Raw genomic sequence first — 26,723 nt, 5'->3', positions numbered from 1 at the left:
GTAAAACCCCATCACACTCTCTAATACTCCAAGCATCTAATTCATGTTTTGAAATAGTTCCAGTTCCCAATGCCAAAATTTCCGATTTATCCTTATTTAATTTTGCCCCAGATGCTTGTTCATACAAATGTAAAACTCTAAAGGCTTCATCTACTGAATTTTTGTCAGACAAAATTAAAGTAGTGTCATCAGCATGTGAAAAAATCTTTTCTTCAACGTTTGTATTAGGAATATTCAAACCTCTAATACTACTATTCTTTTTAATCATTGTACTCAATGGTTCAGCTACTAATACATATAATAAAGCTGATATAGGACAACCTTGCTTTACAGAGTTCTTTAATTGAAAGTATTTGGACAGGAACCCATTACACTTGACAGTGCTGAAAATGTCAGTATAAAATATTTTTATCCAAGAAATAAATTTCTCCCCAAATCCAAATTTCTGCAAGACAGAAAATAAATATTCATGTCCAACCCTGTCAAATGCTTTTTCCTGATCAAGTTTCAACAAGTAACATTCTAAATCATCCATTTCAACCAAATCAATAATATCTCTAACACTTGCAGTAGTGTCAGAAATGTCTTTACCTATAATACAGCAACTTTGAGTAGGTGATATAATTTTTGGTAATACAAACTTAAACCTGTTAGCCATTACTCTTGCTAGTATTTTATAATCCACATTTAATAAAGTTATAGGTCTGAAATTTTTAAGTTCAGATTTGTCACCTCTATTCTTATATATCAAATTAATCATGCCATATCTCATAGACCTAGATAAAACTTTATTTTCTTCAATACTATCATAAATATATTTCAATACAGGTTTCAATTCATTTAAAAAATAAAGATAGAATTCAACAGTCAATCCATCAGAGCCAGGCGTTTTGCCTTTTTTCATTCCTTTCAATGATTGTTCAATCTCATCAATACATATATCATCATCACATTTAGTAATATCAATATCATCAACTTTAACATCAACACAATCTAACATGTCATTGATTGCATCATTGTCAGTATTTACACATGAAAACAATTTTTTATAAAAATTATGCACAACATCTAATAATTCCACAGTACTACTAACAGCATTACCATCACAATTTCTCAAAGTACTTATCAAATTCTTATTTTGTTTATATTTTTCCAGACTTAAGAAATAAGCAGTATTCTTGTCACTTTCTAAGGCATGTTGACATTTAGACCTTAATATAGCACCATTACATCTATGTTTTTCTATAGCTTCAAGTTCATCTTTTAATTCTAAATATTTTACATAATCAATTTCTATACCACATGCAGACTTCACTGACAATTCTTGTAACTTATTTTGCAATTTAAAATATTCTTTGCTTCTCTCTTTCTGATTTTCTTTGCCATAGATTTGACTTATTTTCTTAATACTAAATTTCAAATTATCCCACCAAATGAGAGGGTTTGAATAATAAAAATCTGAACATATTTCATCTTCTAATAACTTTCTGATTCTTGTTACATATTCTTCATTATCTAATAAGGAATAGTTAAAAATCCAGATACCTGGTCCTCTTTCAACCTCTGTAAAATCTAATTTCATGCTAACAATACAGTGATCACTAAAACAAGTATCTCTATAAAAAATATTTTTAATACAGGGCTTAACATTACTAGAAACTAAAAAATAGTCAATTCTACTTTGTGTCAAAAAACCTTGTACAACTTGTTTTCGTGAAAACATTTTGACACCTGCATTTCTGTCTCTCCAGACATCAAACAAACAATTATCGTGCATCATAGTATTAAGATATTTCACAGACCTATCTGCATAAAAAGCAGTTTTCCCACTTTTATCTAAAGGAGACAGTGCAGTATTAAAATCGCCTGCTACTATAACATATCCGTCTCCTTTAATTTTACTTTTACAATCTTCAAAAAATTCACATTTTTCACTTACACTATTAGGAACATACAAATTAAAAATATCTACAATTTTATCATTGATTTTACCTTGAATATGAATAAATCTACCAGGTACACATTCACAAACTTTAAATACATTTTTAAGGTTTTTACTGACAAGAATTGCAACACCCTGTCTATTACAGTTACTATTACTTGCAAAAATATCACCATTCCATAATGTCTTATCATTCTTTATATCTTCAAAAATAATATTATTCCAAAATGTTTCCTGTAAGCATACAATATCATACTTTCTTTCATTACATAATGAAAAAATACAATCCTTTTTACTTTGGTTACATAGACCATTACAATTAAAACTTATGAAGTTATAAGTAGCCATCACAAAAATAATTCTAATAATATACAACATTAAACACTCCATTATTAACTATTCAAATGTTTTTGTAAATTTGACAACCTTGCTGCTTTAATATTAGGCTTGATATTAAGCATACTTCTCCTTTTAATACCCAAGTAATTTCTCTTCTTCCCTACAACAGTGAAAGTATCTCCACTTTCCTCTTGGTCTTCACTGACCACGGGAAAAGTGTCCATAGTAATCTCATCCAGAGAATCACATGAACTTCTGACTTCCCCCTGGCTACTGTCATTTTGTTCAAGGGGGGAGACAGCACTTTCAACATTAAAACCATCAGACATTTTATCAATTCTATTTTCACCAGACAATTCAACATTTGATTTAGTAAGCAAAACGGTTCAATATTACAATTATTCAAACAAATATTGTTTAATTCTTTATCTGTACCTTTCTTGACTTTATCATCTCTGACACATTCCGCACTGTCATCACCAACACCATCATCCATCTCAAAACACTCCTCCTCATCAATGTAAATACCATCTCCATTCCAATCACCGTCACCCTCATCATCAGTGCAAAGGCTAGCACCACCTTTAGCACTTTCACCAAAACCCACTTCATCTACATCCTCAGTGTAATGACTAGCATCGCCATTTACACTCACGATTCCATCTTCCATACTATCTCCTACATCTGTACCTTCACGAGAATCAACATTCTCCTGCACACTTGTACAAACCTCCTTCTCCTTACAATTTTTATCCATATATCCAACTTTCACATCTGTGGTTTTCATAGCCTCCTCATCTGCTTCTTTTATCAACTCCCGACATGACATTTCCTGCAAATTCTCAGAAGAAAATTGTGGAAAATGATTCACAATTTGCAATTCTTCTCTGGCTTTGCAATTACAATAGTCTTTCTTTCGAAAACAAAACGCACACTTGTTTTTTAAACATTTTCTACTAATGTGCCCCTGCTGACCACATTCAAAACATTTAAATTCTGGACAGTCTTTGTATATATGTTCTGAGCTAAAGCACCCAGAGCACACCTTGACTTGTTGGTTATGAATAACCCGGTAGTAAGCCGTCTCCTTTTCATTAACTGAAAACTTCATTGAATACGGTATTGAAGCCATGTTCGGCGGAAGTTTAACTTTGAAAATACGAGTTCCGTCAAAGACATTATTCTTTGACTTCATCCTATGCTTCTTTATCGGAGAAACAATCTCCACTCCAATCTTGGAAAATCTATCAATAATTTCTCGATCTGAGACATACATACTTAAATTTAGAATTGAAACGTACTTAAAACTTGCCTCTAATTCATTAACAGCGCACTTTTTACCATTTAAAGATAGTTCACCAATAACGGATTCCATCATTTTTCTCTCTCTTAGTACCACCTCATAACCAACTCCATTTTTCGGTACGCATGCAACGACACTTCCAACACCACATTTCGTCTCAATTTCATCAATAATCATTTCAGCCTCCACGGCACCAAAACCATCTACGGGGCACCCAACTAAAACGGTTTTCTCCTTTGAGAACTGTTCATTTGAAAAATTCATGTTTTTTCGGGAACTTTCTCCCCCACTATTATTAAAGTTTGCCATCAGTCTTTAGTCAAACCACTGAATACAAATCGAACACACCTTCCCTCCCCCTTTTCCCTGTAACGAAAACACAGGAAAAGGGGCTATTCAACAAATATTATGCGATAATATATGTCACATTCAATCAAATAATACACATTAAACTTCAGGAAATGTTTACAGTTACAAATATGGCGAAGAACTCACCAAAATCAGAATAATTTCCGGACAACACTTTGTTTACATGTTAAACATGGTACATCCAAAAACCAGCTCAAAATATATGTTTCCGCTGAGGATTGAACTCAGGACCTTCCGCGTGTTAAGCGGATGTGATAACCACTACACCACGGAAACCTTACGTATTCAGGTATGAAAAAACTTATTTAACTTTGATGCAAATGCGTCAACACTCATATTGCACAAAATCATAATGCAAAAGAAAAGGCTGGAAAAAATTTTCTGAAATGACCGTGAGCAAAGTTGCTCCCATCCGCAGAAATGACCCTTCATACTTGTAAACTATCAATGAACCATTTGGCCTACTGTACAGCTGTGGGTTTTTTTTTTTTTTTTTTGTGTGAAATGAATGTATTCTGCGGCAAATGGTTCAAACCAATCGGAAAATTTGCCTGATCATCAAAGTGCAAACGAAAACTTGGTCGGATCATAATTTTTGCACAGAAAACTTCGAAGTAGCATTTGAAAGTGCACCAAGGACAGGTCCATCTTTAAATGATATATTTTTCTCCAATTTGTTGGACCGGTTCTGTGGTGTAGTGGTTATCACGTCTGCTTTACACGCAGAAGGTCGCGAGTTCGAACCTCGCCAGAACCTCTAGATATTTGTGTACTCCGAAAAGTTCAAAAGACATGTTTGTACACTCCGAAAAATCAAATCGAATCGAATAGCTATAGCTATAACATATTTTACCCAAGACTTGAAAATAGTTCAATTACACGAAGAAAACTAATTCTCTGGACAAACCGTGTCGACGTACATGCGATATACCAGAATTTATTACTTTTCAAAAGAAGTGGCTGGTCTATTTTTTTTCTCCTTAATTTTAACATTTTCCACTGCAACTCTTTTCCGATATATCTGTTTCGGCTGAGGAATAACCTCAGGACCTTCCGCGTGTTGTGCAAATGTGATTTTTTTTATTTTGATAAAATTTTATGCACATTAATACATTCATAAAATAATTATTAGTGCTAGTCTACCAATAATTCATAATATCAGTGTTAATTTGAATTGTAACAATGAATTACAATCAGATCTCAATTTAAAGTCACTATGTATTTCATTATTACTGATCCTTTATATAGAATGTTTGTTTCAATCATATTTTTTTTCCAAATTAATACAGACACCTTTTCTGTTTATAATACAAGTATGCGTCATTTACATGCTTTTTGAGAACATTTTTATAATATGGCGCTGTGTCTATCAATTTCTCATGCATCCTTCGTAGAAACATTTCTCCTCTTTACAACACAAAATCTTAGAACTAGCACATAAAACTATATTTGCAAATTATAAGTTTATATGTTTATCCTTCTTGACTAGACCAAAGTGACATATATAATTGAAGTTTAGTGTATTGACAATGCTTGCAGAACTATTACATGTACACAGAATGTTATGTAAAAAATCTTTAAAAAAAAAGTCATTGAACTGAGTCAAACATCTTCACAGAATAGTTAAATGCTCCAAGTCCTCATGTACATCTTCGCAAACTGGACACATAGAATCAGCAGTAATATGACATCTCATCTTTCTCTCCTTAGAGAAAAAAAAAATGAAAAAGTTCAGAACTTTTTGACCATCAAATTTTAAACATATTTCACACCAGTAATGTAAAGAATTACATGTAAGTTTCCTTGGTAATGTCTTTAACAATATCTCATAAAATGATCTTGTTGTATTAGGTAAAGCGTACTTTCTACCATCAAGACTATAAATTATATTCAAAACGGGTGCAATTACAAGTGTTTGTGTTTGTATTTTCTTCAACTAAAAGCATATAATCTTGTGGAAAAATCAGGCAAACATTCTAATTGTCTATGAGTAAAATGTTAAAACAGTATTTCAACACCACGATTGATTTCTTGTACTTTAGAAAAAGAAATAAGGACATGTAGCTTTCCAAACAACATTATAATCCACATCTAATAGCCGACCTAAAAACTTGAGTCTAAAAGCATACATTTTATGACGGCAATAAAGATGGCAAAAATATATGTTTCCGCTGAGGATTGAACTCAGGACCTTCCGCGTGTTAAGCGGATGTGATAACCACTACACCACGGAAACCTTACGTATTCAGGTATGAAAAAACTTATTTAACTTTGATGCAAATGCGTCAACACTCATATTGCACAAAATTATAATGCAAAAGAAAAGGCTGGAAAAAATTTTCTGAAATGACCGTGAGCAAAGTTGCTCCCATCCGCAGAAATGACCCTTCATACTTGTAAACTATCAATGAACCATTTGGCCTACTGTACAGCTGTGGGTTTTTTTGTTTTTTTGTGTGTGAAATGAATGTATTCTGCGGCAAATGGTTCAAACCAATCGGAAAATTTGCCTGATCATCAAAGTGCAAACGAAAACTTGGTCGGATCATAATTTTTGCACAGAAAACTTCGAAGTAGCATTTGAAAGTGCACCAAGGACAGGTCCATCTTTAAATGATATATTTTTCTCCAATTTGTTGGACCGGTTCTGTGGTGTAGTGGTTATCACGTCTGCTTTACACGCAGAAGGTCGCGAGTTCGAACCTCGCCAGAACCTCTAGATATTTTTGTACTCCGAAAAGTTCAAAAGACATGTTTGTACACTCCGAAAAATCAAATCGAATCGAATAGCTATAGCTATAACATATTTTACCCAAGACTTGAAAATAGTTCAATTACACGAAGAAAACTAATTCTCTGGACAAACCGTGTCGACGTACATGCGATATACCAGAATTTATTACTTTTCAAAAGAAGTGGCTGGTCTATTTTTTTTCTCCTTAATTTTAACATTTTCCACTGCAACTCTTTTCCGATATATCTGTTTCGGCTGAGGAATAACCTCAGGACCTTCCGCGTGTTGTGCAAATGTGATTTTTTTTATTTTGATAAAATTTTATGCACATTAATACATTCATAAAATAATTATTAGTGCTAGTCTACCAATAATTCATAATATCAGTGTTAATTTGAATTGTAACAATGAATTACAATCAGATCTCAATTTAAAGTCACTATGTATTTCATTATTACTGATCCTTTATATAGAATGTTTGTTTAAATCATATTTTTTTTCCAAATTAATACAGACACCTTTTCTGTTTATAATACAAGTATGCGTCATTTACATGCTTTTTGAGAACATTTTTATAATATGGCGCTGTGTCTATCAATTTCTCATGCATCCTTCGTAGAAACATTTCTCCTCTTTACAACACAAAATCTTAGAACTAGCACATAAAACTATATTTGCAAATTATAAGTTTATATGTTTATCCTTCTTGACTAGACCAAAGTGACATATATAATTGAAGTCTAGTGTATTGACAATGCTTGCAGAACTATTACATGTACACAGAATGTTATGTAAAAAATCTTTAAAAAAAAAGTCATTGAACTGAGTCAAACAACTTCACAGAATAGTTAAATGCTCCAAGTCCTCATGTACATCTTCGCAAACTGGACACATAGAATCAGCAGTAATATGACATCTCATCTTTCTCTCCTTAGAGAAGAAAAAAATGAAAAAGTTCAGAACTTTTTTACCATCAAATTTTAAACATATTTCACACCAGTAATGTAAAGAATTACATGTAAGTTTCCTTGGTAATGTCTTTAACAATATCTCATAAAATGATCTTGTTGTATTAGGTAAAGCGTACTTTCTACCATCAAGACTATAAATTATATTCAAAACGGGTGCAATTACAAGTGTTTGTGTTTGTATTTTCTTCAACTAAAAGCATATAATCTTGTGGAAAAATCAGGCAAACATTCTAATTGTCTATGAGTAAAATGTTAAAACAGTATTTCAACACCACGATTGATTTCTTGTACTTTAGAAAAAGAAATAAGGACATGTAGCTTTCCAAACAACATTATAATCCACATCTAATAGCCGACCTAAAAACTTGAGTCTAAAAGCATACATTTTATGACGGCAATAAAGATGGCAAAAAATATATGTTTCCGCTGAGGATTGAACTCAGGACCTTCCGCGTGTTAAGCGGATGTGATAACCACTACACCACGGAAACCTTACGTATTCAGGTATGAAAAAACTTATTTAACTTTGATGCAAATGCGTCAACACTCATATTGCACAAAATTATAATGCAAAAGAAAAGGCTGGAAAAAATTTTCTGAAATGACCGTGAGCAAAGTTGCTCCCATCCGCAGAAATGACCCTTCATACTTGTAAACTATCAATGAACCATTTGGCCTACTGTACAGCTGTGGGTTTTTTTGTTTTTTTTTTTTTTGTGTGAAATGAATGTATTCTGCGGCAAATGGTTCAAACCAATCGGAAAATTTGCCTGATCATCAAAGTGCAAACGAAAACTTGGTCGGATCATAATTTTTGCACAGAAAACTTCGAAGTAGCATTTGAAAGTGCACCAAGGACAGGTCCATCTTTAAATGATATATTTTTCTCCAATTTGTTGGACCGGTTCTGTGGTGTAGTGGTTATCACGTCTGCTTTACACGCAGAAGGTCGCGAGTTCGAACCTCGCCAGAACCTCTAGATATTTTTGTACTCCGAAAAGTTCAAAAGATATGTTTGTACACTCCGAAAAATCAAATCGAATCGAATAGCTATAGCTATAACATATTTTACCCAAGACTTGAAAATAGTTCAATTACACGAAGAAAACTAATTCTCTGGACAAACCGTGTCGACGTACATGCGATATACCAGAATTTATTACTTTTCAAAAGAAGTGGCTGGTCTATTTTTTTTCTCCTTAATTTTAACATTTTCCACTGCAACTCTTTTCCGATATATCTGTTTCGGCTGAGGAATAACCTCAGGACCTTCCGCGTGTTGTGCAAATGTGATTTTTTTTATTTTGATAAAATTTTATGCACATTAATACATTCATAAAATAATTATTAGTGCTAGTCTACCAATAATTCATAATATCAGTGTTAATTTGAATTGTAACAATGAATTACAATCAGATCTCAATTTAAAGTCACTATGTATTTCATTATTACTGATCCTTTATATAGAATGTTTGTTTAAATCATATTTTTTTTCCAAATTAATACAGACACCTTTTCTGTTTATAATACAAGTATGCGTCATTTACATGCTTTTTGAGAACATTTTTATAATATGGCGCTGTGTCTATCAATTTCTCATGCATCCTTCGTAGAAACATTTCTCCTCTTTACAACACAAAATCTTAGAACTAGCACATAAAACTATATTTGCAAATTATAAGTTTATATGTTTATCCTTCTTGACTAGACCAAAGTGACATATATAATTGAAGTCTAGTGTATTGACAATGCTTGCAGAACTATTACATGTACACAGAATGTTATGTAAAAAATCTTTAAAAAAAAAGTCATTGAACTGAGTCAAACATCTTCACAGAATAGTTAAATGCTCCAAGTCCTCATGTACATCTTCGCAAACTGGACACATAGAATCAGCAGTAATATGACATCTCATCTTTCTCTCCTTAGAGAAGAAAAAAATGAAAAAGTTCAGAACTTTTTGACCATCAAATTTTAAACATATTTCACACCAGTAATGTAAAGAATTACATGTAAGTTTCCTTGGTAATGTCTTTAACAATATCTCATAAAATGATCTTGTTGTATTAGGTAAAGCGTACTTTCTACCATCAAGACTATAAATTATATTCAAAACGGGTGCAATTACAAGTGTTTGTGTTTGTATTTTCTTCAACTAAAACCATATAATCTTGTGGAAAAATCAGGCAAACATTCTAATTGTCTATGAGTAAAATGATAAAACAGTATTTCAACACCACGATTGATTTCTTGTACTTTAGAAAAAGAAATAAGGACATGTAGCTTTCCAAACAACATTATAATCCACATCTAATAGCCGACCTAAAAACTTGAGTCTAAAAGCATACATTTTATGACGGCAATAATATGTGTTTCCGCTGAGGATTGAACTCAGGACCTTCCGCGTGTTAAGCGGATGTGATAACCACTACACCACGGAAACCTTACGTATTCAGGTATGAAAAAACTTATTTAACTTTGATGCAAATGCGTCAACACTCATATTGCACAAAATTATAATGCAAAAGAAAAGGCTGGAAAAAATTTTCTGAAATGACCGTGAGCAAAGTTGCTCCCATCCGCAGAAATGACCCTTCATACTTGTAAACTATCAATGAACCATTTGGCCTACTGTACAGCTGTGGGTTTTTTTGGTTTTTTTTTTGTGTGAAATGAATGTATTCTGCGGCAAATGGTTCAAACCAATCGGAAAATTTGCCTGATCATCAAAGTGCAAACGAAAACTTGGTCGGATCATAATTTTTGCACAGAAAACTTCGAAGTAGCATTTGAAAGTGCACCAAGGACAGGTCCATCTTTAAATGATATATTTTTCTCCAATTTGTTGGACCGGTTCTGTGGTGTAGTGGTTATCACGTCTGCTTTACACGCAGAAGGTCGCGAGTTCGAACCTCGCCAGAACCTCTAGATATTTTTGTACTCCGAAAAGTTCAAAAGATATGTTTGTACACTCCGAAAAATCAAATCGAATCGAATAGCTATAGCTATAACATATTTTACCCAAGACTTGAAAATAGTTCAATTACACGAAGAAAACTAATTCTCTGGACAAACCGTGTCGACGTACATGCGATATACCAGAATTTATTACTTTTCAAAAGAAGTGGCTGGTCTATTTTTTTTCTCCTTAATTTTAACATTTTCCACTGCAACTCTTTTCCGATATATCTGTTTCGGCTGAGGAATAACCTCAGGACCTTCCGCGTGTTGTGCAAATGTGATTTTTTTTATTTTGATAAAATTTTATGCACATTAATACATTCATAAAATAATTATTAGTGCTAGTCTACCAATAATTCATAATATCAGTGTTAATTTGAATTGTAACAATGAATTACAATCAGATCTCAATTTAAAGTCACTATGTATTTCATTATTACTGATCCTTTATATAGAATGTTTGTTTAAATCATATTTTTTTTCCAAATTAATACAGACACCTTTTCTGTTTATAATACAAGTATGCGTCATTTACATGCTTTTTGAGAACATGTTTATAATATGGCGCTGTGTCTATCAATTTCTCATGCATCCTTCGTAGAAACATTTCTCCTCTTTACAACACAAAATCTTAGAACTAGCACATAAAACTATATTTGCAAATTATAAGTTTATATGTTTATCCTTCTTGACTAGACCAAAGTGACATATATAATTGAAGTTTAGTGTATTGACAATGCTTGCAGAACTATTACATGTACACAGAATGTTATGTAAAAAATCTTTAAAAAAAAAGTCATTGAACTGAGTCAAACATCTTCACAGAATAGTTAAATGCTCCAAGTCCTCATGTACATCTTCGCAAACTGGACACATAGAATCAGCAGTAATATGACATCTCATCTTTCTCTCCTTAGAGAAGAAAAAAATGAAAAAGTTCAGAACTTTTTGACCATCAAATTTTAAACATATTTCACACCAGTAATGTAAAGAATTACATGTAAGTTTCCTTGGTAATGTCTTTAACAATATCTCATAAAATGATCTTGTTGTATTAGGTAAAGCGTACTTTCTACCATCAAGACTATAAATTATATTCAAAACGGGTGCAATTACAAGTGTTTGTGTTTGTATTTTCTTCAACTAAAACCATATAATCTTGTGGAAAAATCAGGCAAACATTCTAATTGTCTATGAGTAAAATGATAAAACAGTATTTCAACACCACGATTGATTTCTTGTACTTTAGAAAAAGAAATAAGGACATGTAGCTTTCCAAACAGCATTATAATCCACATCTAATAGCCGACCTAAAAACTTGAGTCTAAAAGCATACATTTTATGACGGCAATAAAGATGGCAAAAAATATATGTTTCCGCTGAGGATTGAACTCAGGACCTTCCGCGTGTTAAGCGGATGTGATAACCACTACACCACGGAAACCTTACGTATTCAGGTATGAAAAAACTTATTTAACTTTGATGCAAATGCGTCAACACTCATATTGCACAAAATTATAATGCAAAAGAAAAGGCTGGAAAAAATTTTCTGAAATGACCGTGAGCAAAGTTGCTCCCATCCGCAGAAATGACCCTTCATACTTGTAAACTATCAATGAACCATTTGGCCTACTGTACAGCTGTGGGTTTTTTTTTTTTTTTTTTGTGTGAAATGAATGTATTCTGCGGCAAATGGTTCAAACCAATCGGAAAATTTGCCTGATCATCAAAGTGCAAACGAAAACTTGGTCGGATCATAATTTTTGCACAGAAAACTTCGAAGTAGCATTTGAAAGTGCACCAAGGACAGGTCCATCTTTAAATGATATATTTTTCTCCAATTTGTTGGACCGGTTCTGTGGTGTAGTGGTTATCACGTCTGCTTTACACGCAGAAGGTCGCGAGTTCGAACCTCGCCAGAACCTCTAGATATTTTTGTACTCCGAAAAGTTCAAAAGATATGTTTGTACACTCCGAAAAATCAAATCGAATCGAATAGCTATAGCTATAACATATTTTACCCAAGACTTGAAAATAGTTCAATTACACGAAGAAAACTAATTCTCTGGACAAACCGTGTCGACGTACATGCGATATACCAGAATTTATTACTTTTCAAAAGAAGTGGCTGGTCTATTTTTTTTCTCCTTAATTTTAACATTTTCCACTGCAACTCTTTTCCGATATATCTGTTTCGGCTGAGGAATAACCTCAGGACCTTCCGCGTGTTGTGCAAATGTGATTTTTTTTATTTTGATAAAATTTTATGCACATTAATACATTCATAAAATAATTATTAGTGCTAGTCTACCAATAATTCATAATATCAGTGTTAATTTGAATTGTAACAATGAATTACAATCAGATCTCAATTTAAAGTCACTATGTATTTCATTATTACTGATCCTTTATATAGAATGTTTGTTTAAATCATATTTTTTTTCCAAATTAATACAGACACCTTTTCTGTTTATAATACAAGTATGCGTCATTTACATGCTTTTTGAGAACATTTTTATAATATGGCGCTGTGTCTATCAATTTCTCATGCATCCTTCGTAGAAACATTTCTCCTCTTTACAACACAAAATCTTAGAACTAGCACATAAAACTATAGTTGCAAATTATAAGTTTATATGTTTATCCTTCTTGACTAGACCAAAGTGACATATATAATTGAAGTCTAGTGTGTTGACAATGCTTGCAGAACTATTACATGTACACAGAATGTTATGTAAAAAATCTTTAAAAAAAAAGTCATTGAACTGAGTCAAACATCTACACAGAATAGTTAAATGCTCCAAGTCCTCATGTACATCTTCGCAAACTGGACACATAGAATCAGCAGTAATATGACATCTCATCTTTCTCTCCTTAGAGAAGAAAAAAATGAAAAAGTTCAGAACTTTTTGACCATCAAATTTTAAACATATTTCACACCAGTAATGTAAAGAATTACATGTAAGTTTCCTTGGTAATGTCCTTAACAATATCTCATAAAATGATCTTGTTGTATTAGGTAAAGCGTACTTTCTACCATCAAGACTATAAATTATATTCAAAACGGGTGCAATTACAAGTGTTTGTGTTTGTATTTTCTTCAACTAAAAGCATATAATCTTGTGGAAAAATCAGGCAAACATTCTAATTGTCTATGAGTAAAATGATAAAACAGTATTTCAACACCACGATTGATTTCTTGTACTTTAGAAAAAGAAATAAGGACATGTAGCTTTCCAAACAACATTATAATCCACATCTAATAGCCGACCTAAAAACTTGAGTCTAAAAGCATACATTTTATGACGGCAATAAAGATGGCAAAAATATATGTTTCCGCTGAGGATTGAACTCAGGACCTTCCGCGTGTTAAGCGGATGTGATAACCACTACACCACGGAAACCTTACGTATTCAGGTATGAAAAAACTTATTTAACTTTGATGCAAATGCGTCAACACTCATATTGCACAAAATTATAATGCAAAAGAAAAGGCTGGAAAAAATTTTCTGAAATGACCGTGAGCAAAGTTGCTCCCATCCGCAGAAATGACCCTTCATACTTGTAAACTATCAATGAACCATTTGGCCTACTGTACAGCTGTGGGTTTTTTTGTTTTTTTTTTTGTGTGAAATGAATGTATTCTGCGGCAAATGGTTCAAACCAATCGGAAAATTTGCCTGATCATCAAAGTGCAAACGAAAACTTGGTCGGATCATAATTTTTGCACAGAAAACTTCGAAGTAGCATTTGAAAGTGCACCAAGGACAGGTCCATCTTTAAATGATATATTTTTCTCCAATTTGTTGGACCGGTTCTGTGGTGTAGTGGTTATCACGTCTGCTTTACACGCAGAAGGTCGCGAGTTCGAATCTCGCCAGAACCTCTAGATATTTTTGTACTCCGAAAAGTTCAAAAGATATGTTTGTGCACTCCGAAAAATCAAATCGAATCGAATGGACTTCCGGTTTCCGGTTTGAGACGACGGCCACGTTTTCTGAGCTGGGTGAAAAATCGAAAAGTTTTTCTCGTTTTTACGAGTCATCCGCACATGTGGATATTCTTTTATTGGATTATTAACCTTAACTGTGATATTAAATAAGTATTTGTGCTTTTTATCAACCTGAACTGTGTTTCCTCCCTCCACCATGTCGGGTGGGAGGGGAGGTCGAAAAACCCTGAAAGAACTTACTGTGTTTGTTGATGTTGGAGACAATAAATCTGTATCAGCCGGTGCTGTTATTAAAAGTGTTGAAGAAGCAGTCGGAGAAGGAACAGTTGCTGCGTGTGTACCGAAAAGTGGAAACGGATATGAAATTACTTTGTTGGATTACGATGCTTTGGAACTTATCTGTGACACTGGATTTAAAATCAAGAACAATACGTTTAAACCAAATGCCATTTTCTCAAAAGAGAAGCTGGTAAGTTTTTTGAATGTTTCATATTATGTAACTGATGAAGAAATTACTAAAAATGCAGGCTTAGAACTTGTTACTTCTCTGAAACGCAGGATGTACCCTGGCACCTCGGTGGCGGATGGTACACGTTTCGCAGTAGTCAAATTCCCTGGTGAAATACAGAGCTTACCATATTCAATGAAGTTCTCAACTGGCATAAACTCTTTCGAATATATCCGAGTTGTACATGACAACCAGAAAAAGGTATGCACGAAGTGTTATGAAAGTGGTCACGTCTACGCCAACTGTCCAGAAAACCGATGCTTTAAGTGTTATAGAACTGGTCACCTAGCAAAGATGTGTAACACGCCACCGTGTAAAACCTGCAACAAATACCCCCACAAGTGTAACTGTACCCCTTGGGGGGAACATTCACGGCCAGAAGCCGAGATTGATGAGGCAGAGCTATGGCAGACGAAAGGCGGAGATACGACCTCGGATGATAATACAGAGGAGGCAACATTGATGACAGCTAATGATGATACAGTCGACACTGGTAGCGGTGATGTGCAGGACGACGATGATACACTTGACATTGAGGACATTTCAGATATTGAAACAGACAATTGTGTGAATCTAAAGAACATTATGAAAGAACCAGTTTCAAATATGGACACTGACAGTGTTGGTAATATTGATACTTGTAATAAATTTGGGGGGTCTGGGTTTCTCGGGCATCAAGGGACAGCCTCGGATTCTAGTATTCCTCTTTTTACTACAGATTTCGCATGTAAGTCTGATGATAAAGACCAAAATGACTCCGAGTCTGTCCTAGAACTTGAGAAAGATAAGTCTGATGAAGATTGTGAAAACCTTAAGAAAATTTGCAAAATGGGGTCAGGCCATATTCGAAGAAGAAAGATGGTAACAGGTCCTTCACTTACTGCTGAGGACATTAAGAAGTTGAAACAAAATCCTAGACACAAACTTTCCTGTTAAGACTCCACCTTCATCGTCCTAAACCCTTTAGTAGCCTTCCTCCTTATTACGATGGTTAATATTGTATCAATTAATGTCAATGGTCTTAGAGATTTGCATAAATTTGAACTGTTTAGTACATATTGTGAAGAGAATAAGTTTGATATTATTGCTATTCAAGAAACTTTTTGGGACGAGTCCGTTCAAAATAATTTAAGTAAATTATGGAATGGCAAAATATATGCCGAATGTACCGAAACCCATAGGCAAGGTGTTGGATTTTTAATTTCAAATAGATTAAAAGATAATGTTTCTTATGTAAAAAGTTTTGACGGCAGGTATCTACATATTAAGTTAAAAGTTGACGATAGAGAATTGGATATAATAACTTGTTATGCTCCAAATGTCGTGAAAGAAAAGGTTGCCTTTTTTGAGAAAATATCAAAAAATATCCCCATGTCAGAAAATACCATTTTACTCGGAGATTTTAACAATTCATTATCTAAACTCGACCGCCCAGAAAGGTCAGTTCATATAGAAGATAATGCTTTTAAATGTTTAGTACAATTATGCGAGACCCGTGATATTTATGATATTTGGAGAGCTAGAAACCATTCAGTCCGTTGTTACTCGTGGCGCAGAGTTATTAGTGATAAATTATGCCAAAGCCGTATAGATTTCATTTTTATTTCTAGAGTTTTGTCACAATTTGTCAAAAATGTTTATTACAAACACAATACGTTTAGCGACCACTCCGCCGTCGTGATGCGTGTCGACTTTGTAGATGTAGAGCGTGGCCCCGGCCTCTGGATTTTCAACAACATGTTATTAGAAGACGTTATGTTCACTGAAAAAATTCGTACTTTAATCGAAAATGAAAAGAAATGTCACTTATATAATAGTGAACCGCTGGTGTGGTATGATAATTTAAAATTCAAAATTAAGCAAATTTCAAAGCTTTTTGCTACGAATAAAAGAAAGGCCGAAAAGTCAGAATATTTTAAACTACAGCGTGAATATGAAAAAATGTCCATCCAAGCCGCAAGTAATATAAATTTTAATGTTACTAAGTTTGAAGAAACCAAAATGAAACTTAAAGAGTATGAACATGATATATGTAAAGGTGCCATTCTCAGGTCCAAAGCCCATTGGGCGATCGAAAGCGATCGGAACTCTAAGTATTTTCTTGAATTAGAAAAGTTTAGGCAAAACAATAACTGTATAAAAGAACTCAAAACTCCCGACGGTAACTTACTCACAAACACCGACGACATTTTGAACGAAATCCACAGATTTTATAAAAACTTGTACTCTTGTACTGAAATTAATAAGGATAAGGCAGCGGAGATACTTGACTATATTTCCGAAAAAATTACAGAAGAAAACATGCGAATATTGGAATCTGAGGTAACTCTAGACGAGATTCGTTCGGCCCTTTTCGGGATGGCTAAAAATAAGTCACCTGGTCCCTGCGGTTTAACAGTTGAGTTCTTTTGCAAATTTTTCGATTTATTCGGTGAAATTTTTATGAAGATTTTCAAAGTTATAGAAAATGAACAAATTCTTTCTAGATCTATGCGCCATGGTGTGATAAATCTTGTTTACAAAAATAAAGGAGATAAAAATAATCTTAAAAACTTTCGTCCAATTTCATTACTTTGCGTCGATTACAAAATTCTGGCAAGAGTTATGTCGAATCGCCTAAAAATCGTTCTGCCTAGTATCATCTCCGAAACGCAGACATGTTGTGTAACCGGTCGCGATATCGCGGATACAACGTCCAGCATACGAGACATTATAGAAGTCATTGAGAACGACAACTTAGAAGCGTATTTGATTAAGGTTGATCAAGAAAAAGCATTCGATCGAGTCGATCACGAATATCTCTATCTTGCTTTGGAAAAATTCGGATTCGGGCCAAATTTTATTCGTTGGATAAAAATTTTTTATAATGACGTAAGCGGCAGTATTAAATGCAACGGATTCCAAACTAAATACGTAAAAATTAGAAACTCAATTAAGCAGGGTTGTCCCGTTTCTGCTCTCCTGTACGTCTTGGCCGCTGAACCTCTCGGACAGGCTATAATTAAAAACAAAAATATTGTAGGTGTTAAAATTCACAATTCAGAGAAAGAGGGTAAAGTTTTTCAACATGCCGATGATACTAATATATTTACTTCCGACAAAGAGTCTATAGGTGAAGTGTTTGAGGTCCTTGACTTATACTGTCAGGCTTCAGGTGCTAAAATTAATAAAGATAAATCAGAAATTATGTGTCTCGGAGCCGGAAAATTATCGGATCAAGAATTGTATAATCTAAAACTTAAACGAAGTGAAAATGTTACAAAAGTTTTAGGTATTTACGTTGGTAAAGATAAAGTTTCTTGTGAATATCTTAATTGGAGAGACAAAATTCAAACAATTAAGTCCATTCTCTCCCTTTGGAACAAGCGTCAGCTAACCCTCCACGGTCGCGCAACTGTCGTCTCTACTTTGATCATGTCGCGTTTATATTATACGCTAACAGTTTGTCCCCTGCCTGAAATTATTAAAGTTGAACTCCGGTCAGCAGTTTTAAATTTTTTATGGAAAGGGAAACCACCTTTAATTAAATACCAGTCAATTGTAGGTGCAAAGGCTAATGGTGGCTTAAACATACCAGATATTTACTTAAAAATGCAAGCATTTAGATTAAAATTTCTTAAAAAATATTTAGACCCTAATTGCACTGCTCTTTGGAAGAGTGCATTTAGCTATTTCATTACAAATATCAATAATCTTGATGTTGCCGAAAATATTGTCCATTTGGTTTTAAATAACAGCCAGCTTAAGCAACTTCCGGTATTTTATCAAGAAATGATGGAATCATTCTACAGAATCAAACATAAAATCAGCTTCAAAATAGAACCTCAACAGATTTATAATATCCCAATTTTTTGTAATCCAGAGATTAAGTATAACAATAAAATGCTCCTCTTTCAAAATTTCATAGATGCAGGCTTGTTTCTAGTAAAGCACATATCCTATGAAGTGGTACCAGGTTTTCTAAATCCGAATGCAATAATCGAAATAATCCAATCGCATAATCCAGATGAGAATGCCGAACACATAGCGTTATCCTTACAAAAGATTCTCGTTTCGATTCCTTTAGAATGGCACAAACACGTAAAAACTGTAAATAATCCCCAAGGTGACAAAACCCCGATACTCAAAATTATCGACGAAAATGACAAAGAAATTTTCTTCAATACATGTACAACTAAGAATTTCTATTCAGTCATTTTATCTTTATCGTGGGAACAGCCTACGGCCGAGAAGAAGTGGGCGGAGTTTTATCCTGAACTAGAATTTACACGCTTATACTCGCTTGTCAATCAAGAAACGTTAACGCCTGATTGCCGATGTTTGTACTATCGCATGATACATCGCTCTATATTTACCCTTGAAAAATTAAATAAAATAGGTACTGTAGATAATGAGATATGTAAGTGCTGTAATCAATCAACAGAAGACTTGTCTCATCTGTGGGTCACTTGTTCATTTCAGAAACCACTTCACAACTATTTAAAGGATTTATTATTTGACATGTTTAGGAATTGTTCTGCAGATATTGTGAACTCTATAGACTACGAACAACTTATCCTACTAGGTTATTTGAATACTTCAAAGCTTATAAATACATACTTTTTGAACTACATGATTTGTGTAGCTAGACTTGTCATTTATAAATCACGTAATCTGAAAGTGTTTGAAAACAAAAATATCGAAACAGTCCGTTTTTTCAAATATACAATTCAGAGATACATTGAATATGCTTTTGCTTTATATAGAGTGAAAAACAAAATGAACCAGTTTTATAAATATTTTCTTAATAGAAATCCACTCTTACGACTAGAAATGGATTCACTTGTGTTTCATTTTTGATTTTTAACATATGAGTGAAAGGAAAATGTTCTTGCCTAATTATTGTGATTAGTTGTAGACATTGTTTATATAAATACAACTTGATACATGTACAACTGTGTTTGTATGCAGAAAGCATTGTTATCTATTTTTATTTCTTCATTTCTTCTAACATGTATTGGCTAACTTTGGTTAAATACAAAATTAAGTGTATCAAAAAGACATGAACTTATGTTCACGTTCATATATATCGTCATGCTTAAATACATACATATACATATATTCGTTGAACTTGTAAAACCGGGTATTGTCCGGTTAAACACAACCTTGTAAATATTAATGAATAAAATATTTTTACAATGAAAAAAATCACGTCTGCTTTACACGCAGAAGGTCGCGAGTTCGAACCTCGCCAGAACCTCTAGATATTTTTGTACTCCGAAAAGTTCAAAAGATATGTTTGTACACTCCGAAAAATCAAATCGAATCGAATAGCTATAGCTATAACATATTTTACCCAAGACTTGAAAATAGTTCAATTACACGAAGAAAACTAATTCTCTGGACAAACCGTGTCGACGTACATGCGATATACCAGAATTTATTACTTTTCAAAAGAAGTGGCTGGTCTATTTTTTTTCTCCTTAATTTTAACATTTTCCACTGCAACTCTTTTCCGATATATCTGTTTCGGCTGAGGAATAACCTCAGGACCTTCCGCGTGTTGTGCAAATGTGATTTTTTTTATTTTGATAAAATTTTATGCACATTAATACATTCATAAAATAATTATTAGTGCTAGTCTACCAATAATTCATAATATCAGTGTTAATTTGAATTGTAACAATGAATTACAATCAGATCTCAATTTAAAGTCACTATGTATTTCATTATTACTGATCCTTTATATAGAATGTTTGTTTAAATCATATTTTTTTTCCAAATTAATACAGACACCTTTTCTGTTTATAATACAAGTATGCGTCATTTACATGCTTTTTGAGAACATTTTTATAATATGGCGCTGTGTCTATCAATTTCTCATGCATCCTTCGTAGAAACATTTCTCCTCTTTACAACACAAAATCTTAGAACTAGCACATAAAACTATATTTGCAAATTATAAGTTTATATGTTTATCCTTCTTGACTAGACCAAAGTGACATATATAATTGAAGTTTAGTGTATTGACAATGCTTGCAGAACTATTACATGTACACAGAATGTTATGTAAAAAATCTTTAAAAAAAAAGTCATTGAACTGAGTCAAACATCTACACAGAATAGTTAAATGCTCCAAGTCCTCATGTACATCTTCGCAAACTGGACACATAGAATCAGCAGTAATATGACATCTCATCTTTCTCTCCTTAGAGAAGAAAAAAATGAAAAAGTTCAGAACTTTTTGACCATCAAATTTTAAACATATTTCACACCAGTAATGTAAAGAATTACATGTAAGTTTCCTTGGTAATGTCCTTAACAATATCTCATAAAATGATCTTGTTGTATTAGGTAAAGCGTACTTTCTACCATCAAGACTATAAATTATATTCAAAACGGGTGCAATTACAAGTGTTTGTGTTTGTATTTTCTTCAACTAAAAGCATATAATCTTGTGGAAAAATCAGGCAAACATTCTAATTGTCTATGAGTAAAATGATAAAACAGTATTTCAACACCACGATTGATTTCTTGTACTTTAGAAAAAGAAATAAGGACATGTAGCTTTCCAAACAGCATTATAATCCACATCTAATAGCCGACCTAAAAACTTGAGTCTAAAAGCATACATTTTATGACGGCAATAAAGATGGCAAAAAATATATGTTTCCGCTGAGGATTGAACTCAGGACCTTCCGCGTGTTAAGCGGATGTGATAACCACTACACCACGGAAACCTTACGTATTCAGGTATGAAAAAACTTATTTAACTTTGATGCAAATGCGTCAACACTCATATTGCACAAAATTATAATGCAAAAGAAAAGGCTGGAAAAAATTTTCTGAAATGACCGTGAGCAAAGTTGCTCCCATCCGCAGAAATGACCCTTCATACTTGTAAACTATCAATGAACCATTTGGCCTACTGTACAGCTGTGGGTTTTTTTGTTTTTTTTTGTGTGAAATGAATGTATTCTGCGGCAAATGGTTCAAACCAATCGGAAAATTTGCCTGATCATCAAAGTGCAAACGAAAACTTGGTCGGATCATAATTTTTGCACAGAAAACTTCGAAGTAGCATTTGAAAGTGCACCAAGGACAGGTCCATCTTTAAATGATATATTTTTCTCCAATTTGTTGGACCGGTTCTGTGGTGTAGTGGTTATCACGTCTGCTTTACACGCAGAAGGTCGCGAGTTCGAACCTCGCCAGAACCTCTAGATATTTTTGTACTCCGAAAAGTTCAAAAGACATGTTTGTACACTCCGAAAAATCAAATCGAATCGAATAGCTATAGCTATAACATATTTTACCCAAGACTTGAAAATAGTTCAATTACACGAAGAAAACTAATTCTCTGGACAAACCGTGTCGACGTACATGCGATATACCAGAATTTATTACTTTTCAAAAGAAGTGGCTGGTCTATTTTTTTTCTCCTTAATTTTAACATTTTCCACTGCAACTCTTTTCCGATATATCTGTTTCGGCTGAGGAATAACCTCAGGACCTTCCGCGTGTTGTGCAAATGTGATTTTTTTTATTTTGATAAAATTTTATGCACATTAATACATTCATAAAATAATTATTAGTGCTAGTCTACCAATAATTCATAATATCAGTGTTAATTTGAATTGTAACAATGAATTACAATCAGATCTCAATTTAAAGTCACTATGTATTTCATTATTACTGATCCTTTATATAGAATGTTTGTTTAAATCATATTTTTTTTCCAAATTAATACAGACACCTTTTCTGTTTATAATACAAGTATGCGTCATTTACATGCTTTTTGAGAACATTTTTATAATATGGCGCTGTGTCTATCAATTTCTCATGCATCCTTCGTAGAAACATTTCTCCTCTTTACAACACAAAATCTTAGAACTAGCACATAAAACTATATTTGCAAATTATAAGTTTATATGTTTATCCTTCTTGACTAGACCAAAGTGACATATATAATTGAAGTCTAGTGTGTTGACAATGCTTGCAGAACTATTACATGTACACAGAATGTTATGTAAAAAATCTTTAAAAAAAAAGTCATTGAACTGAGTCAAACATCTACACAGAATAGTTAAATGCTCCAAGTCCTCATGTACATCTTCGCAAACTGGACACATAGAATCAGCAGTAATATGACATCTCATCTTTCTCTCCTTAGAGAAGAAAAAAATGAAAAAGTTCAGAACTTTTTGACCATCAAATTTTAAACATATTTCACACCAGTAATGTAAAGAATTACATGTAAGTTTCCTTGGTAATGTCCTTAACAATATCTCATAAAATGATCTTGTTGTATTAGGTAAAGCGTACTTTCTACCATCAAGACTATAAATTATATTCAAAACGGGTGCAATTACAAGTGTTTGTGTTTGTATTTTCTTCAACTAAAAGCATATAATCTTGTGGAAAAATCAGGCAAACATTCTAATTGTCTATGAGTAAAATGATAAAACAGTATTTCAACACCACGATTGATTTCTTGTACTTTAGAAAAAGAAATAAGGACATGTAGCTTTCCAAACAACATTATAATCCACATCTAATAGCCGACCTAAAAACTTGAGTCTAAAAGCATACATTTTATGACGGCAATAAAGATGGCAAAAAATATATGTTTCCGCTGAGGATTGAACTCAGGACCTTCCGCGTGTTAAGCGGATGTGATAACCACTACACCACGGAAACCTTACGTATTCAGGTATGAAAAAACTTATTTAACTTTGATGCAAATGCGTCAACACTCATATTGCACAAAATTATAATGCAAAAGAAAAGGCTGGAAAAAATTTTCTGAAATGACCGTGAGCAAAGTTGCTCCCATCCGCAGAAATGACCCTTCATACTTGTAAACTATCAATGAACCATTTGGCCTACTGTACAGCTGTGGGTTTTTTTGTTTTTTTTTGTGTGAAATGAATGTATTCTGCGGCAAATGGTTCAAACCAATCGGAAAATTTGCCTGATCATCAAAGTGCAAACGAAAACTTGGTCGGATCATAATTTTTGCACAGAAAACTTCGAAGTAGCATTTGAAAGTGCACCAAGGACAGGTCCATCTTTAAATGATATATTTTTCTCCAATTTGTTGGACCGGTTCTGTGGTGTAGTGGTTATCACGTCTGCTTTACACGCAGAAGGTCGCGAGTTCGAACCTCGCCAGAACCTCTAGATATTTTTGTACTCCGAAAAGTTCAAAAGACATGTTTGTACACTCCGAAAAATCAAATCGAATCGAATAGCTATAGCTATAACATATTTTACCCAAGACTTGAAAATAGTTCAATTACACGAAGAAAACTAATTCTCTGGACAAACCGTGTCGACGTACATGCGATATACCAGAATTTATTACTTTTCAAAAGAAGTGGCTGGTCTATTTTTTTTCTCCTTAATTTTAACATTTTCCACTGCAACTCTTTTCCGATATATCTGTTTCGGCTGAGGAATAACCTCAGGACCTTCCGCGTGTTGTGCAAATGTGATTTTTTTTATTTTGATAAAATTTTATGCACATTAATACATTCATAAAATAATTATTAGTGCTAGTCTACCAATAATTCATAATATCAGTGTTAATTTGAATTGTAACAATGAATTACAATCAGATCTCAATTTAAAGTCACTATGTATTTCATTATTACTGATCCTTTATATAGAATGTTTGTTTAAATCATATTTTTTTTCCAAATTAATACAGACACCTTTTCTGTTTATAATACAAGTATGCGTCATTTACATGCTTTTTGAGAACATTTTTATAATATGGCGCTGTGTCTATCAATTTCTCATGCATCCTTCGTAGAAACATTTCTCCTCTTTACAACACAAAATCTTAGAACTAGCACATAAAACTATATTTGCAAATTATAAGTTTATATGTTTATCCTTCTTGACTAGACCAAAGTGACATATATAATTGAAGTTTAGTGTATTGACAATGCTTGCAGAACTATTACATGTACACAGAATGTTATGTAAAAAATCTTTAAAAAAAAAGTCATTGAACTGAGTCAAACATCTTCACAGAATAGTTAAATGCTCCAAGTCCTCATGTACATCTTCGCAAACTGGACACATAGAATCAGCAGTAATATGACATCTCATCTTTCTCTCCTTAGAGAAGAAAAAAATGAAAAAGTTCAGAACTTTTTGACCATCAAATTTTAAACATATTTCACACCAGTAATGTAAAGAATTACATGTAAGTTTCCTTGGTAATGTCTTTAACAATATCTCATAAAATGATCTTGTTGTATTAGGTAAAGCGTACTTTCTACCATCAAGACTATAAATTATATTCAAAACGGGTGCAATTACAAGTGTTTGTGTTTGTATTTTCTTCAACTAAAAGCATATAATCTTGTGGAAAAATCAGGCAAACATTCTAATTGTCTATGAGTAAAATGATAAAACAGTATTTCAACACCACGATTGATTTCTTGTACTTTAGAAAAAGAAATAAGGACATGTAGCTTTCCAAACAACATTATAATCCACATCTAATAGCCGACCTAAAACCTTGAGTCTAAAAGCATACATTTTATGACGGCAATAAAGATGGCAAAAATATATGTTTCCGCTGAGGATTGAACTCAGGACCTTCCGCGTGTTAAGCGGATGTGATAACCACTACACCACGGAAACCTTACGTATTCAGGTATGAAAAAACTTATTTAACTTTGATGCAAATGCGTCAACACTCATATTGCACAAAATTATAATGCAAAAGAAAAGGCTGGAAAAAATTTTCTGAAATGACCGTGAGCAAAGTTGCTCCCATCCGCAGAAATGACCCTTCATACTTGTAAACTATCAATGAACCATTTGGCCTACTGTACAGCTGTGGGTTTTTTTGGTTTTTTTTGTGTGAAATGAATGTATTCTGCGGCAAATGGTTCAAACCAATCGGAAAATTTGCCTGATCATCAAAGTGCAAACGAAAACTTGGTCGGATCATAATTTTTGCACAGAAAACTTCGAAGTAGCATTTGAAAGTGCACCAAGGACAGGTCCATCTTTAAATGATATATTTTTCTCCAATTTGTTGGACCGGTTCTGTGGTGTAGTGGTTATCACGTCTGCTTTACACGCAGAAGGTCGCGAGTTCGAACCTCGCCAGAACCTCTAGATATTTTTGTACTCCGAAAAGTTCAAAAGACATGTTTGTACACTCCGAAAAATCAAATCGAATCGAATAGCTATAGCTATAACATATTTTACCCAAGACTTGAAAATAGTTCAATTACACGAAGAAAACTAATTCTCTGGACAAACCGTGTCGACCTACATGCGATATACCAGAATTTATTACTTTTCAAAAGAAGTGGCTGGTCTATTTTTTTTCTCCTTAATTTTAACATTTTCCACTGCAACTCTTTTCCGATATATCTGTTTCGGCTGAGGAATAACCTCAGGACCTTCCGCGTGTTGTGCAAATGTGATTTTTTTTATTTTGATAAAATTTTATGCACATTAATACATTCATAAAATAATTATTAGTGCTAGTCTACCAATAATTCATAATATCAGTGTTAATTTGAATTGTAACAATGAATTACAATCAGATCTCAATTTAAAGTCACTATGTATTTCATTATTACTGATCCTTTATATAGAATGTTTGTTTAAATCATATTTTTTTTCCAAATTA

General features: G+C 33.2%; 1 protein-coding gene and 18 non-coding genes across 19 annotated transcripts in view; 10 read left to right on the top strand and 9 right to left on the bottom strand.

Annotated features, from left to right (window-relative positions):
- LOC148608750 (uncharacterized) overlaps positions 1-26,723 on the top strand; it is a 226,934-nt gene that overhangs the window by 134,274 nt on the left and 65,937 nt on the right. The window lies entirely within an intron of this gene.
- Positions 4,157-4,229, bottom strand: Trnav-aac (transfer RNA valine (anticodon AAC)). Its single transcript has one exon. It is a non-coding gene; the product is annotated as a tRNA-Val (tRNA).
- Trnav-uac (transfer RNA valine (anticodon UAC)) lies at positions 4,638-4,710 on the top strand. The gene has a single exon. It is a non-coding gene; the product is annotated as a tRNA-Val (tRNA).
- Trnav-aac (transfer RNA valine (anticodon AAC)) lies at positions 6,117-6,189 on the bottom strand. Its single transcript has one exon. It is a non-coding gene; the product is annotated as a tRNA-Val (tRNA).
- Positions 6,597-6,669, top strand: Trnav-uac (transfer RNA valine (anticodon UAC)). The gene has a single exon. It is a non-coding gene; the product is annotated as a tRNA-Val (tRNA).
- On the bottom strand, positions 8,077-8,149 carry Trnav-aac (transfer RNA valine (anticodon AAC)). The gene has a single exon. It is a non-coding gene; the product is annotated as a tRNA-Val (tRNA).
- Positions 8,562-8,634, top strand: Trnav-uac (transfer RNA valine (anticodon UAC)). The gene has a single exon. It is a non-coding gene; the product is annotated as a tRNA-Val (tRNA).
- On the bottom strand, positions 10,029-10,101 carry Trnav-aac (transfer RNA valine (anticodon AAC)). Its single transcript has one exon. It is a non-coding gene; the product is annotated as a tRNA-Val (tRNA).
- On the top strand, positions 10,511-10,583 carry Trnav-uac (transfer RNA valine (anticodon UAC)). Its single transcript has one exon. It is a non-coding gene; the product is annotated as a tRNA-Val (tRNA).
- Positions 11,991-12,063, bottom strand: Trnav-aac (transfer RNA valine (anticodon AAC)). Its single transcript has one exon. It is a non-coding gene; the product is annotated as a tRNA-Val (tRNA).
- Positions 12,472-12,544, top strand: Trnav-uac (transfer RNA valine (anticodon UAC)). Its single transcript has one exon. It is a non-coding gene; the product is annotated as a tRNA-Val (tRNA).
- Positions 13,951-14,023, bottom strand: Trnav-aac (transfer RNA valine (anticodon AAC)). The gene has a single exon. It is a non-coding gene; the product is annotated as a tRNA-Val (tRNA).
- On the top strand, positions 14,433-14,505 carry Trnav-uac (transfer RNA valine (anticodon UAC)). Its single transcript has one exon. It is a non-coding gene; the product is annotated as a tRNA-Val (tRNA).
- On the bottom strand, positions 21,726-21,798 carry Trnav-aac (transfer RNA valine (anticodon AAC)). Its single transcript has one exon. It is a non-coding gene; the product is annotated as a tRNA-Val (tRNA).
- Trnav-uac (transfer RNA valine (anticodon UAC)) lies at positions 22,206-22,278 on the top strand. The gene has a single exon. It is a non-coding gene; the product is annotated as a tRNA-Val (tRNA).
- Positions 23,686-23,758, bottom strand: Trnav-aac (transfer RNA valine (anticodon AAC)). Its single transcript has one exon. It is a non-coding gene; the product is annotated as a tRNA-Val (tRNA).
- On the top strand, positions 24,166-24,238 carry Trnav-uac (transfer RNA valine (anticodon UAC)). Its single transcript has one exon. It is a non-coding gene; the product is annotated as a tRNA-Val (tRNA).
- On the bottom strand, positions 25,645-25,717 carry Trnav-aac (transfer RNA valine (anticodon AAC)). Its single transcript has one exon. It is a non-coding gene; the product is annotated as a tRNA-Val (tRNA).
- On the top strand, positions 26,125-26,197 carry Trnav-uac (transfer RNA valine (anticodon UAC)). The gene has a single exon. It is a non-coding gene; the product is annotated as a tRNA-Val (tRNA).

This window comes from Perna viridis, chromosome 8 (assembly GCF_037379345.1).
Source record: "Perna viridis isolate PV_CMFRI_1.1 ecotype Kerala chromosome 8, ASM3737934v1, whole genome shotgun sequence".
NCBI lineage: Eukaryota > Metazoa > Mollusca > Bivalvia > Mytilida > Mytilidae > Perna > Perna viridis.
This window is presented reverse-complemented; position numbering and strand designations above follow the sequence as displayed.